Source organism: Bison bison, unplaced genomic scaffold (genome assembly GCF_000754665.1).
Source record: "Bison bison bison isolate TAMUID 2011002044 unplaced genomic scaffold, Bison_UMD1.0 scf7180017864123, whole genome shotgun sequence".
In the NCBI taxonomy this organism is placed as follows: Eukaryota; Metazoa; Chordata; class Mammalia; order Artiodactyla; family Bovidae; genus Bison; species Bison bison.
Window position 1 is genome coordinate 964,343 of NW_011494695.1, and position 21,013 is coordinate 985,355.

The 21,013-nt window shown below is 44.3% G+C and overlaps 1 long non-coding RNA gene across 1 annotated transcript in view; it reads left to right on the forward strand.

The window, feature by feature from the left end:
- Positions 1-2,567: 2,567 nt before the first annotated feature.
- LOC104988322 overlaps positions 2,568-21,013 on the forward strand; it is a 277,473-nt gene continuing 259,027 nt past the window's right edge. The window contains exons 1-3 of the long non-coding RNA XR_825224.1: positions 2,568-2,719; positions 7,442-7,498; positions 18,032-18,132. This is a non-coding gene — a long non-coding RNA (uncharacterized LOC104988322). The remainder of the gene's footprint in view (positions 2,720-7,441; positions 7,499-18,031; positions 18,133-21,013) is intronic.

Consider the following 21,013-nt stretch of genomic DNA (forward strand, 5'->3'; position numbering starts at 1 on the left):
CTAGACAGCATATTAAAAAGCAGAGACATCACTTGGTTAACAAAAGTCTGTCTAGTCAAAGCTGTGGTTTTTCCAGTAGCATGTATGGCTGTGAGAGTTGGACCATAAAGAAGGCTGAGTGCTAAAGAATTGGTGTTTTCAAACTGTGGTGCTGGAGAAGACTCTTAAATGTCCCTTGGACAGAAAGAGGATCAAACGAGTCAATCCTAAAGGAAATCAACCCTGAATATTCATTGGAGGGACTGATGCTGAAGCTCCACCTGATGTGAAGAGCCAACTCACTGGAAAAGATCTTGATGCTGGGAAAGATTGAGGGCAGGAAGGGAGGAGGGTGACAGAGGATGAAATGGTTGGATGGCATCACCAACTCAATGGGCATGAGTTTGAGTAAACTTCAGGAGACAGTGAAGGACAGGGAAGCCTGGCATGCTGCACACCATGGGGTTGCAAAGAGTCAGACAGGACTAAATGACTGAACAACAACAACAAAATTAAAAAGAGAGACAAGGGGCAGGGAGGGGCCAGTGTTGTAAGCAGAGGGACCAGTCTGGGCTTCACTTCATAATCCCTTTCTAATGGGTGTGTACATATTAAGAAAGAAAAGTCTTAAGTGAGAAAAAACTTATCTGGTAATAATAAGATTCTTATTAACAGATCTCTTATCAAGCAGAGCTTTATTTAGCTCCCTCTTATGATCATACCCTTTAGAGCTGGTGTTATGGCTACTTACGTGCATCACCAAAGGATCTCTGCTGCCTCTGGAAGGCCTTTGGTTTGCTCATGTCACTCAGGTAGAGGTTTTTTAAGTGACCTTGTTGAATGTTGAATCAAAGAATAAACTGATAAAGAGTATCATAAAATGAAAAAAAAAAGAATAAACTGATTCAGGGCACATTGGATATCCAGTCTGTGTCCCAGAGCCAGTAGGGAAGGCAACTGATCTTAATGTGTGATCTTGGCTTTTCAGTGTTACCTGGATTATTAACCAGTGGTGTAGGCCTATCTGACCTTCTTGAAGGTTCTTTTGGCCTCTCTCCTTTGATCTGATATCCTTCTTTCTGCGAGGCTTACCGGGTTTAGCCTAGGATGGGCATGTTGGCCTATTTCCTCAAGTATCTCCCTTTAGCTACATTTAAGTTGTTATGTTTGCAGACCTGTGTGTACATTGCTCATTCAACAAATGTTGTAGTTCCACATATTTCAACACAATTAAGAGCTTCCTGTGCCCTGGGCTCTGTGGTACATGCTGAAAGTAGAAGAATGGATAAGACAGGATCTCTGCCCCAAGTTACTAGTAAGTACTGTGTGCCAAGATTCAACTAAGCTGGAGATGGTGAGGGCCTGGTGGAGTGGATGTATAGGAAGTTCCAGCATCAAGATTTTAGGTAGCAGTTCTCCATGACATCACAAGGGAACATGATCTTGGTTCTGGAGCTTCAAAGATAATTTCCATAGGAAATAGGACCTGGTCTCATCAGTTCAGTTCAGTTCAGTCGCTCAGTCGTGTCCAACTCTTTGCGACCCCATGAATTGCAGCACGCCAGGCCTCCCTGTCCATCACCAACTCCCGGAGTTCACTCAAACTCATGTCCATTGAGTCGGTGATGCCATCCAGCCATCTCATCCTCTGTCGTCCCCTTCTCTTCCTGCCCCCAATCCCTCCCAGCATCACAGTCTTTTCCAATGAGTCAACTCTTCACATGAGCTGGCCAAAGTACTGGAGTTTCAACTTCAGCATCATTCCTTCCAAAGAACACCCAGGGCTGATCTCCTTTAGAATGGACTGGTTGGATCTCCTTGCAGTCCAAGGGACTCTCAAGAGTCTTCTCCAACACCACAGTTCAAAAGCATCAATTCTCCGGCCCTCTGCTTTCTTCACAGTCCAACTCTCACATCTATACATGACCACCGGAAAAACCATAGCCTTGACTAGACGGACCTTTGTTGGCAAAGTAATGTCTCTGCTTTTCAATATGCTATCTAGGTTAGGAGATTATAAATTTTTCTCCAACTTTTTTTTTTTTTCCTGGTGGCGATGAAGCTCTTTATATTCTTTCAGACTGAGTTCTCTTTGGGTCCTTGACTGATGGGTCTGAGGTAATTTGGAAGGTTTGCACCCACCAGATTCTCTTGGTAACTTGAAAGAATTTGTGTGCTTCTGTGATACTGTGATAGAAGGAGAAATATATACTTGGTCTTTGTACTCAGTTCCTGACACAGAGACCTTAAAACTCTTGTTATTTCCTGAGATAATAGGAGCATTTTTATTATAATATTCGGCCTTAGTCCATAGTTCCTAACCCAAGAGCTTCGAAGACCCTCAGAATCTCTGGGGTGATAAAGTGTCTCTTTGCATGTTAATGAGATGCCTGGTAGCTGGGGGCACCTAGGTATCTTCAGGATGGGGGCTGGTTGCCAGAAAGACCAGCACATGATTAGAGGGTTGGAGCTTTCATCCTTATCTCCTGACCTCTGGGAAAGACTGTAAATTGAATTAATCATTAATAGCTAATGTTTAATCATGCCTACTTACCTAATCCTTCAGAAAAACTCCTAAGACACAGAGATTGGAGAGCTTCTAGGTCAGTGAATTCATGGAGGTGCTGGGAGGGGGGCACACTAGGAGAGGCCTGGAAGCTCTGTGCTACCTACCCTACACTTTGCCCCATGCATCTCCTTCATTTGGCTGTTTCTCAGTTGTGTTTTTTAGAGGAAGCCAGTAAGTAAACTTTTCCTTTGATCTGTGAATCACTCTAGAAGATCATCAAGCCTAAGGAGGAGGTCATGGGAACCTGGTTTTATAGGGGGCCAGTCAAAAGTTTGGGAGGCCCAGGACTGGCATCTCAGTCTTGTGTGACTGAGCTCTTAACCTGTGCGGTCTGTGCTAACTCTGGGTAGTTAGGGTCAGAATTGGATTGGAGACACCCAGTTGGTTCTGGAGAGTTAGAGAATTGGTTGGTGTGGGAAAAAACCCCTGTGTATTAGGTTTCAGAAGTTTCATGAGTAAAAAGTTTGTTGCTGTTGTTCAGTCGCTGAGTCTTGTCCAACTCTTTTTGTGACCCCACGGACTGTAGCCCACCAGGCTCCTCTGTCCATGGGATTTCCCAGGCAAGAATACTGAAGTGGGTTGTCATTTCCTTCTCCAGGGGGTCTTCCTGACCCAGGGATTGAACCTGCATCTCCTACAATTGGCATGTGGATTTGTTACCTCTGGGCCACCGGGCAAGCCCCTAAACAGTTTAGAACCTCCAGAAAGAATGCCCAGATGATGATGTATTTTGCTTTCAAGTAAATATATTTTTTTATAAAAAAATCTCAAAAATTCATTTGGAGTCTATAACTTTGGAATTTGTGATTCTTTTGGAAACAACTTAGGCTAATTTTTATTTTAACATTTTCTTAGAAAAAGGGGCTTGGACAGAAGATAATACTGAGAATGTACAAAAGACAGAAGAAATAAACTGTCTTTAGTAACTCTAGAAGCATGCAAACTTGACATACTAATTCAAAATAATAATTACCTTTTCATAAAGAAAAGTCTGCTAAACAGAAGTCATGCTATTATATATATTGTTAGACCATTTTGGTGCCAGCTTTTTGCTCGGGGAGACTTGAGGTACCTAGTGCTGATTTTCAAGCTACAAATCACCTATGTGTTTTATACAAAGAGACAAATGAACAATGACATAAATCTAATGGGTTGTTTATTTCTAGGAGTAGTGAAAGCTAGAAAACCATGGCAACCAATGTCGTCAGAGATGATGTGCAAAGGACTTAGACTCTTGGCAAAAATGAATTAGAAAAAAAAGTGTGAAAAGTCTTGAAACACTAACAGTTCTAGGCAATTTAACTTTTCGTTTTTCATTCTGATGGAGGAGTTACATCTCAGCAGGAGTGGAAGTTACAGTGAAGGGTTATTTGTTGCTTCCTCTACTACTGTTATTTTATAATTCTAAGCTCAGTGGTAGAGGCCCAGTTAAAATCTCATGGACATGTTTTATAGTGAAGATAGTGATAATGATAGCATATGAACAACTCATGAAGAATTCAGTATATGTCGTGTACCTTAAGCTCTCAGATTCTCTCCTTATTAAAGTCATCTCTTGTAATTGAAAATCTCTCAGTTGTGTCCAGCTCTTTGCAACCCCATGGATTATACAGTCTATGGAATTCTCCAGGCAAGAATACTGCAGTGGGTAGCTGTTCCCTTCTCCAGGGGATCTTTCTGACCAGGGATTGAACCCAGGTCTTCCACATTGCAGGCAGATTCTTTACCAGCTGAGCCACCAGGGAAGCCCAAGATTACTGGAGTAGGTAGCCTATCCCTTCTCCAGCGGATCTTCCTGACCCAGAAATCAAACCAGGGTCTTCTGCATTGTATACGGATTCTTTACCAGCTGAGCTACCAGGGAAGCCCTAAAGTCATCTCTTAGGATCTATAATATATGAACTCAAGTAAGCCATGAAAAAAATTATTGTATCAGTTTGCTTATGGGTAAAAGACTTAGCTGTCAAAGCTGAGTTTATGGATGGTGAAATTGCTTTGCTATTTGATAGATATTCTCAGCTATGTTATAAACCAGTTGATCAACCAGAGCAAACTACATTTATTTGTTCAATGAATAATGGTGCCAACTTTCTGATTCAAAAGAGGACAATAATGGGACATGCCAAACATCACAAAGTTTGTCCTTTTTACTGAGATTCAGCCACTTTTTTGAATTAATACTCCTTGAATCTTTTCATACCTTCAGTTAATTTATATCTGAAAAAATTAATTTTGACTTTTTTTTTAAAGCCAGTATTCTGGTTGCTTTTACGGAGAAATGGAGTTTCAGAGGTTTTTTACCAAACTGAACTCAGGTTTGCTTGCCCAATACTTGCAGCAAAGCCAATTTTTTGACACAGGACTGTGGTGAAAGAAAGTATAACATTTATTTGCAGGACACCAAGCAAGGGGAATGGGCAGCTAATGTTCAAAGGACTTAAACTCCTTCATGGCTTTTAAACATGGGTTTTTAAAGGCAACATTATGGGTGGGATCCTTGGGTGCCTGGGTCAGCTCATGAACACTCTGATTGGTTAGTGGTGAGGTAACAGGGTGGTGTTTTGAGAAATTTAATCATCAATATCTGGTTCCCCCCAGTCTAAGGTTTGTGTGTTTGTGGTCAACAAGTAGTTAAGGTTGTCCACTGGTTTTCATTGATGAACTGTTGTTCAGAACATTATTACTTTTCTTGCTTGACTGCTTTTCCTTTGTTTCTGCATTTTCTCACCTCTCTAATCATTAACTGGTTTAGTCTGCTCTCTGAAATTTGAGGAGAACTGAGGAGACTAAACTCTTTTACAAACCAGAAGTAAGGGACATGGAGGAGCTTATATCCAGGAAGGTCCTACAAGGTCCTGCTCAGTTTTGGTTCGTACTCCACAATTCTGGAAGTGCTTCTTTCTAGTCCCTTCATTTTTACTTTGTACATTTATCTGCATTAAAGGTCAGTGAGATTAAACGGGCTCCTGTGTACCCACGCAACTCCGCATGTGTGGGACAGTTTTCCTGGGTGATTGCCTGGCCTGAATGGCCTACAACTGTGGGTGTCTGAGCAGCTGCTGTTTCAGCTTAGCTATTCTTCACCTGGAGAGGAGCAAATGGAAGGAGAGCAAAGGGAACACCACTAACCAACAGTGTGGTCATGTGCATAGAATTTCTGGATGAGCGTTAAATGTGGTGGCTTAAATTTATTAATTTATTTTAAAAATATTTATTTATTTAGCTGTGCCTGGTCTTAGTTGTGGCGCACGGGGGTCTTCAATCTCCCTTGTAGCATGTAGGATCTAGTTCATGGGGGCCAATGCAGGAGAACCGGGTCAGTCTCTGGGTTGGGAAGATCCTTTAGGGAAGGAAATGGCAACCCACTCCATTATTCTTGCCTGGAGAATTCCATGGACAGAGGAGCCTGGCGGGCTACAGTCCATGGGGTTGCAAAGAGCCGGACGTGACTGAATGACTAACACACACACACTACAATACACAGGACAGCTCTCCACAACCAAGAATTAACCCTTCCTGAAGGTCAATAATGCTGAGTTTGAGAAACTCTGCTCTAGTCCATGGATTTTAAGGCAGGGAGCTGGTAGCTAGGCATATAGACATAATAAATGGTACACATAACAGCTGGCTAAAGAGCAGAGTCTGTTGGTTTCTTATCAGTTTTTGGCAGTTGTAACCAGTGGTCTGAGGGCTTGAAATTATGTATTTGCTTTCCTTCATTTCTTGATTAGTTACTGAACAGGAAATCCAGAAAGGTCAAGCAGTCCATTTATTTCTATGAATAAACATCAAAAATTCATGAAAAGTGCCAACCAATAAATGCTCAATACAGAGTAACTATTTAAACTGTCATAAAAATCCACATCTCTTCCTAGATCATTTATGCATTAATTCCTCTATGCACACATCCCTTCAGCAAATATTTCTGGTTGTGCGCTTTCGCTTTATGTACACACGTATCCAACAGGACACTGACGGATGGGAGATGTGGGTGTGTGTTATCGGGCCCGGGCTCACGTTCTCTGCAAAAGCAGTATCTGACAGGTGCAGGCCGGGCACTGCTGTCTGCTTTCACAGAGACCTCAACTACAGAGCGAGGCCCAGGGATCCAGGGAATAGAGCTAGCTCTTCCCCGGGGGCAAGACAGAAAATGCCACCCATATAACATTTCTTTAGAAAGGCATCATTCAGTCTTACCTGAGCTGATGGGGCTGGCAGTGCTCACCCATCAGAATAGGCACAGCCTTTTGTCTGAGTTTTACTCTTTCGGTGTGGCTTTTGGACGCGGACTTGATTCTCTGCCTTCTGTTATGAACAGTCTTGAGATAGCACAATGCAGAAAGACACAGAGAGCTGGGCAGCTGATGCACAGATGACAGAGGGAGGGTAGGGAGGCTGTAAGCAGAAGGGAAACTTTCTGCATCCCATTTATTCCGGTGTGAAAAGAAACCATGCCCTTGCTGTTTCGAGAGAAAAGATAAAGAGCATGGAGGAAGAGATAGCTCTATTCCCTGGATCCCTGGGCCTCGCTCTGTAGTTGAGGTCTCTGTGAAAGCAGACAGCAGTGCCCGGCCTGCACCTGTCAGATACTGCTTTTGCAGAGAACGTGAGCCCGGGCCCGATAACACACACCCACATCTCCCATCCATCAGTGTCCTGTTGGATACATGTGTACATAAAGCGAAAGCTCACAACCAGAAATGTTTGCTGAAGGGGCGTGTGCATAGAGGAATTAATGCATAAATGATCTAGGAAGAGATGTGGACTTTTATGACAGTTTAAGTAGTTACCCTGTATTGAGCATTTAGTCTGCCTGGACCTTTGTTAAATACTGTTTTCATTTAATCCTCATATCATTCCTGCGAGTGAGGAATGTTTATCTTCTTTTCACAGATTAAAAAACTGAAATTCAGAGAGGTCAACTAGCTGGCCTAAGGTTGTTTTAAAAAAGTAAGTTATTTATTTTAAGTAGAGGATAATTACTTTGCAATATTGTGATGGCCTCTGCCATGTATCAACATGAATTGGCCACAGGCATACATGTGTCCCCTCCCTCCAACCTTCCTCCCTACCCGATCCCTCCAGGTTGTCACAGAGCCTCGGGGTTTGGACCTAGAATGCTCGGTTAGGATTTGACCCCAGGACCCTGCTGCACCGTCTCAGTCCTGTGAAACCTGAGAAAGCAGGATGGTAGCGGAGGTGGGATGGAGTCAGGACTCCTTCCGCAAACAGCCTGGGTCCATGCTTTCCAGCAGAAATGCCAGAAGATGTTCTCCTAGCAGGTTTTTTTAAAGTGTTTTTTTTTTTGATGTGGACCATTTTTAAAGTCTTTATTGAATTTGTTACAATATTTCTTCTGTTTTTTGTTTCGTTTCTTTGGCCCTGAGGCATTCTTTAGCTCCCTGACCAGGAATGGAACCCACACCCCCTACACTGGAAGGTGAAGTTTTAACCACTAGACGTTTTCAACTAGAAAGTTGAACGTTTTCAACTAGAAGTTTTAACTACTAGTTGTTGTTCAGTTGCTAAGTTGTGTCCAACTCTTTGCAACCCCACGGACTGTAGCATGCCAGGCTTCCCTGTCCTTCACTATCTCTCAGAGTTTACTTAAACTCATGTCCATTGAGTCAGTGATATCATCCAACCATCTCATCCTCTGTTGTCCCCTTCTCCGTCTGCCCTCAGTCTTCTCCAGCATCAGGGTCTTTTCAAATGAGTCAACTCTTCACATCAGGTAGCCAAAGTATTGGAGCTTCAGTTTCAGCATCAGCTGGGCCTCTGGGGAAGTGCCTTTTGGGCTGGTTTTTAATGAAGATGTAAAAGGATCAGATGACAATGACAGAATCCATCCTCTGTTGTAAGAACTGTAGCCTTTTTACAGATATACTTTGTGAATCTTCAGGCCACAGACTGTGGATGTGGTCCACATCACCAGCACCATCCATGCATCACACACTAGACCTCACTAGCTAAAGAGGAAACCCAGCCCCCTGTAAAGCTCTCCGAGATTCTCTGCAAATCTTGCGTTTTGGATAGGTCCTTATGCATATGGCAGGCAGCGTCCTTGCAACACTTGGAATTTCCTTCCTCTGTCTTTGATCTGACCCTGGTCAAGCACTGTCAGTGCGGCCCAGTCCTGAAGAGTATAAACTCTGGAGTCAGACTTCCACCGTTCTTGTTTAGCCCCTGCCACTAACTCACTTCAAGCATGGACAGTTTGCTTACATCCACTTACCTTATCTATAAAATGACAATAATGATCATGCCTACAGCGCAAAAGTTGTAAGGATGAAATGAACAACTAATTCAAAGTGCTTAGCATGGTGTCTTATAAATAGCTCTCCTTCAAGCTTATCTATTAATATTTCAAACTCCACCATACCTTCCAGACATGGTAAGAAATATCTGTGTTTAGAAACTGCCTGGGCAGAGCGCTCTGTAGAGAACTTTCTGCTGGGGACACAGGAGGTTTATGGATGTGAGAGAAAGTGGGGGAAGATATGACTTTCAGCAAAATGGTCTACCTTTCTCTCACCTTCTCTTCATATCCCCTAGGCATTTGGAGAATTTTATTGGCCTAAAACTGTGGCTTAACTTTTTATTAAACATTTCATGACAGTGTTATTCCTGCACGTTTAAACATATAAGTTGTATTATATACCTGTGATTTTCTGTTAAACTTTTAAATATATATTTTCAAGGAGGGGACCTTTGGGAATTCTCTGGTTGTCCAATGGTTAGACCTCCACATTTTCACTGCAGGAGGCACAGGTTTGATCCCTGGTAGGGGAACTAAGATCCTATGTGTTGTGTGGCATGGCCAAAAAAAAAAAAAAGGGGGGGGGCCCTTTTCTGTGGTGTTAATCAAAATCAAAAGAAAGTTAGATACTCAAAAATTTTAAGCAAAAGTTGAAAATGTGAATTTCTAGTCTTTATCCCCAGAGATTCTGATTTAGGAGATCTGGCAAGGCAGAAATAATTTTTAACAAATGTTTCAGGTTTCTTAGAGGTGAGTGGTCTAGAAAGTGCTAGAACAATAAGGTAAAGTTTGAAGAATTATTTGGGAGAGGTCATCAAAATGTACATAGTGTATAATCTACATGATTCCTATTGCTCTTTGGAGGTGAAAATTAGACGTGGCAGTGCTGAGGTGAAGGAATTACACTTCCCTCTCCCCAAGTGTTTTCTGGGCCTCCCATTAGATGCCTCATCGCACAACAAAGCCTCACCCTTCCTACATCCTGAGCTGCAGTGTAATTGGAGTTTGAGGTTGTTTCTGTCCACTGCTTCTATGGATCGGGAGTGGTGGGATTAAATGAAACCTGCATTTTTCACTCCCATGCGGAAAATCACAAACTCTAAAGACAGATTTAATGGAAGCAATATTTAACTCTGCTTACAGTTATGGATCTCTGCCTCAAACAGAATCAACTAGTGCTCTTTTTTGCAAATAAGAGAATTCACTGTATTCAGTCAAAATGCAAAAGGGATTTATTAACGAAGAATATAAGGAACCTCCAGATGGGCTTGGAGGCCCTCAAGTCAGTGTTCCAGCACACCTCATGTCTCCTGCTCACGTTGCTAGGGCGGTGGGACAGACATAGCAACCCATACCATAGGTGCTGGGATGGGACGCCTTCCATACTCCAAGACAGGATGGTTCCTCTGCCAACTTCAAAAGCATAGATTCCTTGTGGAGCTTGCTTCCAATATTTTTCTGTTCTCTCTTCAAAGATTGTGTTTCATGCAGGTGCATTATGAAATCTGAGTCACCTGCCTGTCTGATGAAACGTTGAAGCTGGCTGAAGCTAGCTTTGAGAGGTGATGGTTAAGGTTCAGGGATGTTATAGGTTAGTTTATAAACTTTTGGTAACTTGAAGTAGGCCATAGTAGGAGGATTTACACCATGGAAATTGGCAAGTGATACAAAGCGGTGAAACTGAGAAACATTTGCCATTTGTCATCACCTCATTGCAAGGGATGCTGGGTAGATTTCACAGGCCCTTTGGAAAGGTAGACCTCATAGTGGGTGAAATTCTCTAGACAGGGGGATGCTGTTTAAAATGTGCCACACAACCACTAAAATAGTGAACCACTGGTTTCAAGGTTTCTTCCAAGTGATTCTTGTCAGAGTATCTTTTGGTGTCAGATAATGTGTAGTGAGATAGAACTGCAAATGTGCTTCAGGTTATAGCCAGAATTTTCAGGTTCATCTCCTCCATTGTGCACCCTGCCAAGCAACTGTTTCCTTCAAGTTGTTCAGAGTGTTTGTTAAAGGACAAAAGGGAACTGTGAGGCCTTTTGAAACATCACTATGAGGCCCTGAGCCATGTCCATTCAGAGTATGATAGTCTTCTAGCTTGGGGTCTCCAGGAATTATTTCTAGGAGGGACATAAAGAGAGAGACTCCACAGATAAAATGGTGAGAGAAATGGCCACACAGTAATGATGAGAGATGTAGCAGAGAGTACTTCTGTCCCTGAAGAAAGGGTGGGACCTAACTGGCAGACTCAGAAGTGGGAAATCCTATTGGTGAAGAATTTCTCCATTGGGAATAAAGGAGATTGGGCTGGCTAAGGTTGGGAAGATCCCCTGGAGAAGGACATGGCAACCGACTCTAGTATTCTTTCCTGGAGAATCCCCTGGACAGAGGAGCCTGGAAAGCTACAGTCCACAGGGTCACAAAGAGCTGGACATGACTGAAGCAACTCGGTGCAAGGTGTGAAAGTACAACTACCGTCATCTCGTCGTCCCTTGGGGACCGCGCAGGGGCTTGGCTCCAGATATTACCTCCAATACCAACATCTGAGGATGCTCAGGTCCTTTGTAGAAAATCATATAGTATTTGCTGGAGAAGGAAATGGCAACCCACTCCAGTACCCTTGCCTGGAAAATTCAATGGATGGAGGAGCCTGGTAGGCTATAGTCCATGGGGTCCCAAAGAGTCAGACACGACTGAGCAACTTCACTTTCTTTCTTTCTATAATTCCTATTGGAGAAGGAAATGGCAACCCACTCCAGTGTTCTTGCCTGGATAATCTGAAGGATGGAGGGGCCTGGTGGACTACAGTCTATGGGGTTTCAAAGAGCAAGGCAATGGCACCCCACTCCAGTTCTTTTGCCTGGAAAATCCCATGGACAAAGGAGCCTGGTGGGCTGCAGTCCATGGGGTCGCTAAGAGTCAGACACGACTCAGCGACTTCACTTTCACTTTTCACTTTCATGCATTGGAGAAGGAAATGGCAACCCACTCCAGTGTTCTTGCCTGGAGAATCCCAGGGACAGGGGAGCCTGGTGGGCCACCGTCTGTGGGGTCGCACAGAGTCAGACACGACTGAAGCAGCTTAGCAGCAGCAGCAGCAGCAGCAGCAAGCAACTAACACACACACGTATGGTATTTGCATACAACCTATGCACATTCCTCTGTATCCTTTAAGTCATTTCTAGATTATTTATAGCACCTCATACAAGGTAAGTGCTATGCAAATAATTAGTGGTGTGTGGCAAATTCAAATTTTGCTTTCTGGAGCTTTATGTAATTTTTTTTTTTTTTTTATCTATAAATATTTTTAATCCATGGTTGACTAAATCCTCAGATGCAGAACGTGTGGATACGGAGGGCCAACTGTACCTCTAGGGGCACTAGTAAAGGGTGAGAAGGTGTAGACCCATTGCCCTTTTCCCTCCTACATCCTGATCTTCTCCAGGTGCCAGGAAGAGTCCTGGGGCTTTAGGAAATGCAGGAAAAACTGTAGCCCTCTCCAGGACAAAGAGCTCATGTTGACAGGCCAGATTTGTAGCTGGGTTGCCCCCAGTTAAGATCTTCTGAAACACAAGCATTGCAGGATCATCAGTCCTTCAGTGGACACACAGAGCAGTGGCCAGGCTATGGTGATGCCCAGTTTGGGATGCAGAGGTGTCTCTGGAGCCCTGGAGTAGAGACATAGTTGTAGGTTCCAAGCAGAATGTTTGAAGGAGGATTTTTGTGAAGGATACAAAGCCTTCTCTCAGCCACAAAGGACCCCTCCTCAGTGACCGCACTGACAGCAGCAGCTGTGAGGGGTGCATGGCAGGACAGACCACCCAACCCAGATGGTGCTGGAAGGTGACTTAGGGCACCAGTGGGGAGTCCCTGGCGGGTAACAGTCACTTCACCCACTGCCTATTAAAATCAAATAAAAATGCCACTGATTATAAAAGTTATATATGTTTTTGTGGAAATTAAAAATATTGAGACATATAAAGAAAAAAAATTAATTACTATTACTTTGCATGAGTGTATGCAGGCTCACTTGCTTAGTTGTGTCTGACTCTTTGGGGCCCCACGGACTGTAGCCCACCAGGCTCCTCTGTCCATGGGGTTTTCCTGGCAAGAATACTTGAGTGGGTTATCATTCCCTTCTCCAGGGGATCTTCCTGATCCAGGGATCAAACCTGGTCTCCTGCATTGCAGACAGATTCTTTACCATCTGAGCCACCAGGGGAGCCCTTCATAGCCATAATTTTATTTATTTATGTTTTTGGCCACCCTGTGCAACTTGTGGGATCGTAGTTCCCCCACCAGCAATTGAACCCAAGGCCCTGGCAGTGAAAGCACTGAATCCTAACCACTGGACCACCAAGGAATTCCCACAGTCATCATTTTAAATAATTGTCTGATACTTTATCTATGTATCTTTACATCTTTTCCATTATAAATAAGACTAGGATAAACATCATTTTTCATGTACATTTCTGATTGTTTCCTTAAGTTAGATTTCTAGAATAGAAATAAAATTAACAAATATTTTAAAGTCTTTGGTATGGCCTCCTGAACTAACTTTCTGAGTTACCATCTAGTTTAATGTGTTGAGTATAGCCTAAAATTGTGGGTAAGCATGGGCTCAGGTCAGAAAAGAAGTCGACTTGAGTCCTTAACCTTGTCACTTCCCAGCTGTCTCATTTTGGGCCTCTAGCTCTCATTCCCTTTGCTGTAAGGTGGGGATAGCAATGCCTGCCTTATAGGGAGGATTAAATAAAAGAATGCATGTGAAACATTTAGGCCATGCTCTGACCCATCTCAAGTGTACTGGACGCTTCTCAGATCAAACATGATCCCGATCTTGCCCCTGATGCTGACACGTGGTAACCAGGTCCACCCAGGCTCCGCCCACCTGGTGCAAACTGACAGCTCCTTACTGCCCTCACTTCCTGCCTCGGGCTTCTCTGACGCCTGAAGTAGGCACTCTGTGTATGCAGCGGAAGAGTGTGAGATTTAATGTCCTGTAGGCTTTGCAGCGACTTAGCAGCAGCAGCAGCAGGCTGGCCCTTGACCACTAGGGGAGCCCTGGCCCCTCACTTCCCTGTCGATGGTTCTGAGAAGTATTTCCTAAAGCTTCTTAGACGGTGCTATGGGATCAAGTGAGTAGTGGCCGCTGGCGGTGGTTAGTTCTATCCCGCAGGCTGGAGTTGGCTTTCCCTGCTCCCAAGCTCCTCCCCTCGTCCACACTCCTGTCCCTCTGCTTGGGTTCCCAAATACACCACCAGCAACTGAACCTTTGTTTCAGCCTCTACTTCTGGGGAAACCCCGGCTAAGGCAGTTAAGCATCCGTACCTTAGCTTCTGTTAATACTGTAAAATAAGGGAATTCCCTAGCGGTCTGGTGGTTAGGACACTGTGCCTTCAATGCCTGAGGTCTGGGTTCAATCCCTGGTCAGGGAACTAAGATCACACAAGTCACACAGCACTACCAAAAAAAATTGTAAAAACATATAATTTTATATGTTTATATATAAAAACATATATATGAGAAGGCAATGGCATCCCACTCCTGTACTCTTGCCTGGAAAGTCCCATGGACGGAGGAGCCTGGTGGGCAGCAGTCTGTGGGGTCGCCAAGAGTCGGACATGACTGAGTGACTTCACTTTCACTTGTCACTTTCATGCATTGGAGAAGGAAATGGCAACCCACTCCAGTGTTCTTGCCTGGAGAATCCCAGGGACGGGGGAGCCTGGTGGGCTGCCGTCTGTAGGGTTGCACAGAGTTGGACACGGCTGAAGCGACTTAGCAGCAGCAGCAGCAGCATGCTGTCATATAGCATATTCTACAGGAAATTGAATTACCTCCAAATATTTCCAAGATTGCCTAGGAATTCCCAGGTGCCCTCTCTGGTATTTCTGCCACTCCTCTTGCCTTCTTGACATCACTGCTCTTGCCTTGTGCTACTCTTGCCTTCTCAGATTGGCTTCTGCCCAAACTATGAACACACGGATTTTCCCCAAACCCTGCCAGATACCCTTAACCCAGGGCTTTGTGGATGACAAAGATGCATACGAAAGACCCATGTCTTCACTGAATAAGGATATTTTCCTTTTTCTTGGAACAGAGAATTAACAAACTATGGTTGTTAAGGAAATGATACTAAAATCTGTGTTTCCTTTCCCAGAAGATACGTAATGCATATTTTAATAAGGGATGAAAACAAATAACTGTTTCTGGAGGCAAGGAGACAGCTGATTTACTTTCCCTCTTTGACAGGATGGCTCAAGAGACCAGGCTTTTGTTCTCATTTTCATGTAAGTAAACTCAGCTCCATCCTCGACATTACTGTCACTCCCCTGGGCCTTTGTTCTAACGTCATCATTTCCTGAGAGGCTGACTGGAACCCGGTTATAACTGCCCTTTGCTTCTACACTTCCACCAGAGTTGCCCTCTGAAAACACAAATGTGATGATTGTACTTTATAGCTTCAAACCTGTCCAGATAGTGATTGGTCTCTCCATGGGCCCCAGGGTTCCTTAAGATCCAACGTGTCCCTGTTTCCCAGCATGCCTGTCTCCACATCTGCTCCCTACCGTGCCCTTAAGCCTCAGGTTCTCAACATTAGCATCAGTTGTGAAATCGTTGGAGATGCAAATTCCTGGATGCACTTCAAACCTAGTCAGTCAGAGACTCTGGGGTGGGGCTTTGCAGTCTGTGCTTTAAGACACTCTCCAGGTGACCCTACGCCTGCTGAAGTTTGAGAACTACCCATCTAAGCAAAACAGGACTGGCCTTGACCCATGAAGGTGTCTGGAAATTCCTACCCTTCTTCAAGAGTCAGTTTATCATCACCTCTTCCATGAAGCCTTCTCTGCCTTCACCTGACAGCACCTCCCACTCCTTCCTGGGTCCCCACATGACACTTCCATTGTGAGATGTGATACACAGCTTTGCAATTAATGCACTTTACTTGTCCATTTCCCTGACTAGACTCTGAGATGCTTGCAAGAGTAGGAACTGTCTGAAAGCTTGCTCTAACTTTGATCCTCTATCTGTCTCTCTCTCTCACACACACACACACACACACACACACTATAGCTTCTATAAAGTAGGAGATCACAGGATCTACTAGAAAGACACTGTTCAAAGTTCATTGGCCATTTCCACCAACCGGAGTCTTTTTGACTGTCTCTCTCTGAGCCCCACCATGAGGCAGTAAAGCCAATTTTGCCCAGATATCAAAGGCACAGATCTGAGATACCTGAGATACCTTAGCTCTTGAGAAAAGGGGGCTGTTATCAGAAAATGGCAACTATAGATAAGTAGTTCCCTTTTTGCTCCATGACCCTGAGTCTCTTTTTTTAAAATAAATCAACTGAAACTGTAATTGATTATGTTTTCTCTTCAATCTTAGGGCTTTGAAGACTCTTTACTTAGTAAAACTTAAGTCACTTAAAGAACTCTTGGAATTGCCTGTTGAAGGACACTGATCTGTGTACAGTGTAGGAGAGCAGACCCTTGACTCTCTTCTCTCTGACTGTGGTCTGAGAGGCAATCCTGAACTAGAGACGGTTCTACTGTTAACTCAGAAAGGGAAGTGGAGTCCAGGAGAGCCAGGGAAGATGGAGTGGTGAGGGCCCTGCCTTTACCTTCCTCCCGTAGTGTCTCTGTACCTGTAAAGAGGTTGGATCCTGGCTTCCAGTGTTGGTAGCCTGGAGGGAGTTTTGCTATTTATGTCTGGAGAGACAGATATATTTCAGATATGTGGTGAATGCAAAGACTTACCAATGGCTAATGGGCCAGGTCTCACTCTGTGTCCTTTATCTAGATATACCCAGTGAGTAGACAGAGCCCGTGTGCCTGTGTGCTAAGTCGATTCAGTCATGTCTGACTCTTTGCAACCCTTTGGACTGTAGCCCACCAGGCCCCTCTGTCTATGGGATTTTCCAGGCAAGAATGGGTTGCCATGCCCTCCTTCAGGCGATCTTCTCCACCCAGTGCAGGATCTTCTCCTGTACTGGCAGGCAGATTTTTTCTTTACCACTAGCTCTACCTGGGAAGCCCCCAGAACAGTGCCCAAAGTATAGCAAATTTGAAATAAATCAGGGCTGAACTTTTACAGTTATGAATACCAGAGTTCGTGGGTGCTCAGATGGTAGAGAATCTACCTGCAGTGTGGGAAACCTGGGTTTGATCCCTGGGATGGAAAGATCCCCTGGAGGAGGGCATGGCAACCCACTCCAGTTTTCTTGCCTGGAGAATCCCCATGGACAAAGGAGCCTGGAAGGCTACAGTCCATGAAATTGCAAAGAGTCAGACACGACTGAGTGACTAAGCACAGAACTTTTACAGTTATGAGTACCAGAGTTTGTGGCTACTACACTACATAAATTTACTTTTCCCCTGCAATTGGGGCTTGGATCCTAGGCTTCCATGAAAAGTCTTAATTTAAAAAGAAGAGAAGCAAGCAGCCTATGGCTGCAATATAGTTTTTCTCCAGGCCAGAATCTTTCCTATAAACCATTTGATGAAGTAGCAGATGGCAAAGTTACAACCTTTGTAGCTCTAGGACTTAATAGAAACCACGATCAGCTACAGTAATGGACTGTCTTGGAGCCCAAAATGATACTTTTATTGTGCTCTGATGGGCTTGTCACTTGTTCTGCCTCTTTGTTAATTAGGACAAAAATCCCTATTATTACACATTTTGAACAAAAAATCTTTGGCCAGTATCCTTTAGATTCAATTTGTGTAACTGAATACTCTCTTTTGAGTATCGCTTTAAGAACTGAAAAGGAGGAAAGAGATGACTCTGACAAATCCAGGGCATTTCTAAATAAGCATGAATTGGATTATAATAGGCTCAGTGAGAGAGTGAGAATATGCTGGAATACTTTTTATTCAGCAGAGCTCATCTGGGTCCTGACAGGAATTCCGGGACACAGACTCTCTCCAGTGGAACTCTGAATTTATGCCTGTAGTAGACTGATTAAGGATTGATACGGTTATCATCATATCAGTGGAGTGACGTGATTATCACCTCAGCTTCTTCAGTCTGAAGTTATAGATCCCAGAAGCCATGTATTCTGTTTTTGTGGGATATTGTCTGGATGTGGGCCCTGAATGAATGTCCCTCTGGTGGAAGGTACCCTAGATGAATAGAAAAGCCTGGCTTTGGTCAGGGATTATAAGCAGGAAGATGAAAGTTTCCTCTGTAATACCATTTTTGCTTCTACTTCCAGGATGCTGGCAATTATAGACCAGGACAGAGAATGGGGACATGAATAATGGAGGTGCCCAACATTAGCACAACACTCTATCCATCACTGCCAAAGGGCATAAGGTAACCCTGGAAACAGTCCTGGGGAGAGGGGAAGGGAGGGGAGTGCAGGTTCCTGGGCACCATGATTTACCTGCTCAGCAGAGGAGGGAACCTCTGCACTAGAAGGGGCCACAGCTTTTGAACTTGTATGTCTATAGTGATATTTATAATATGATCATTATGTGGAGCTGATTCATTGTACAAGTGACAATGTAGAGATTTTCTAGGCAGGCATTTGATTTTAAATATATGTGTTCCCTGTTTGAAGGCAGGGAATGACCTCTTGTGAAGTTTTGCCTGAAAGGCTTTATCAAGGAATGCGTGCATGCATGCTAAGTCACTTCAGTCGTGTCTGACTCTTTGCGATCCTGTGGACTGTAGCCTGCCAGGCTTCTCTGTCCATGAGTTTTTCCAGGCAAGAACACTGGAGTGGGTTGGCAAGCCCTCCTCCAGAGGATCTTCTGGACCTAGGGACCAAACCCGTGTCTCTTACGTCTTGTCGTCTGCTTTGGCAGGTGGGTTCTTTACCGCTAGCACCACCTGGGAAGCCCCTATCAAGGAATAATTCTCCAGAAATCAGAAGGAAGGGTTACTCTGACCAACTGGCCATGGATTAAAGAAATGCACGATAATAGGACTTCCCTGGTGGTCCAGTGGCTAAGATTTTGAGCTCTCGATGTAGAGGACCTGGGTTTGATCCCTGGTCAGGGAACTAGATTCCATATGCTGCAACTAAAAGTTCACATACCCTGACTAAAGATCCCATGTGCCGCAAGGGAGACCCGGCGCTGCCAAATATATAAGTATTAAAAAAGAAGTGTATGACAGTATGGGCAGCAGGGGATGGGGAAGGCTAGGGGACTGCACAGAGTGATTCTCAGCCCCACTGAGCGATCATACCACAGGACACATTCTTAGACAGGTAAGCTCTGCTGACTGGATGCCTCCGTATATTGCGTGACACTGGCACGGCTGAGACCCTGCTCTGTCTGATTCCTGGGCTCTCTGGCTCTCAAGACTGTCTTTTGTGTCCAAGTCAGGAGTGTGTAGGAGACAGTTACCAAACAGGTGATTTGCAGAAAATGATTGCCAGTTTGTACCTCTTTTTTGGTTTCCTTGAGCTGAGAGGGTTAAAATGGTGAGAAAGCTCAGAAGGACAGCACCCTAAAGGTAAATGGAAAGTAAAAGTGTGAAAGCGTTAGTCGCTCAGTCCTATCTGACTCTGTGATCCCATGGGCTGTAGCCCGCCAGGCTGCTCTGTCCGTGGAATTCTCCAGGCAAGAATACTGGAGTGGGTAGCCATGCCCTGCTCCAGGGGATCTTCCTGACCCAGGGATTAAGCCGGGTCTCCCACATTGCAGGCAGATTCTTTACCATCTGAGCCACCAGGGAAGCTCAGGTAGTAAATTAGGCATAGAGAAAGCCTCATTTTCTGTTTCTGAGAAGTATTCTTTTCTTTCCATTGTCCACTGAGACCTGAAGGCTACTCTTTCCAGAGGGAATGGGACTTTTTGTTTCTGTTGGTTTCTGTGTTGTGTGACTCAGCCCTGGTTGGAGCTGAAATGTGACCTAAAGCCACAATGGGCTGAGTCACGTGTGCTGTGTCTCCGGCTTCCCCTGAAGTACTTTGTTTGGAGAGAATTATAACTGAAAAGGAAACGTTCCTTCTGGCCAGAAACTAGACTTAGAAATGCTCATTTGGGGAAGCTCTTTTTGCTTGCCATTTAAATAAACCCACTGATAGAAATCAGTATTTGTGAGTATTAGGGAAGAGAGACAAAGCTCTCCATGTTTATTGCAAACAGAACCACTGTGGAGGTTTCCTGGGGGAATTGGAGAGTGTGGTGGGGGGTCATCATTTCCTGCACAGAGAATGAACTATTTCATCAGTTTCAATACAAACATATTCTTTTCTGTAAAAATAGTTAAGTAGTGAAACCTTGTCAGATCTGTGCCTCTTAGTAGGTATTCAAAACATCAAGAATATTAGATACGAGTAACAGCATTATTCTGGACTCTCACCTCATCTCCACCATCTGGATAGAACTCCTGAAAAGGAGGAAAGCAGTTCCTGACCTTTGAGAACTGGGAGGACACTGACCACCAGGCCGAATGGACATAGAGCATGTATCCACATAGAGCATCCACACCAGAGGAGGGCGTCCTGTAACTGTGCTGACGTGAGAGAAGAAACAAAGGAGGGAACATGATAGTTTTGTCCAGGTGCAGACAAAAACAAACCACAAATGGGAAGCGTTCCCGTCCTGGCTAACATGAGTGACTGTCACAGCCCTGGCCTCACTTCGTACCTTGTAGATCAAGATTTTCTAAGAATCTAGGCTAAAATTGCCCTTCTCTCCTGATGGCATCCAATCTATAGCAAAGTCCTTCAACCCTGCCTCAGATCACCTAACCGACGTCCACTCTATAGAAGTAATCATCTTGCACACTTTGAAAAAAATTATTTTTATTTAACTATTTGGCTACTCCAGGTCTTAGTTGCAGCATACAGAATCTTTAGTTGCAGCATGTGGGATCCCTGGCCAGGAATCGAACCCCAGGCCCTCTGCACTGGGAGCCCAGAGACTTAGCCACTGGACCATCAGGGAATCTCCCAACCACTGTCTGACTGAGTGGCCCCACAGTTCCCCGTGATGTGCGTCCCCCTCATTGCAGTGAGCCCAGTTAGTTCAACTATAGGTGCATCGTTTTTGGTGATCTTTGGCTAGAGGACATAGATTTTATTACTGTTCACTGGTTTCTCAACAGCCAGCCCTTTCATCCCTTCTTTCCTGGAAACACACAATGGAGTATTTACTCAGCCATTAAAAAGAATACATTTGAATCAGTTCTAATGAGGTGGATGAAACTGGAGCCTATTATACAGAGTGAAGTAAGCCAG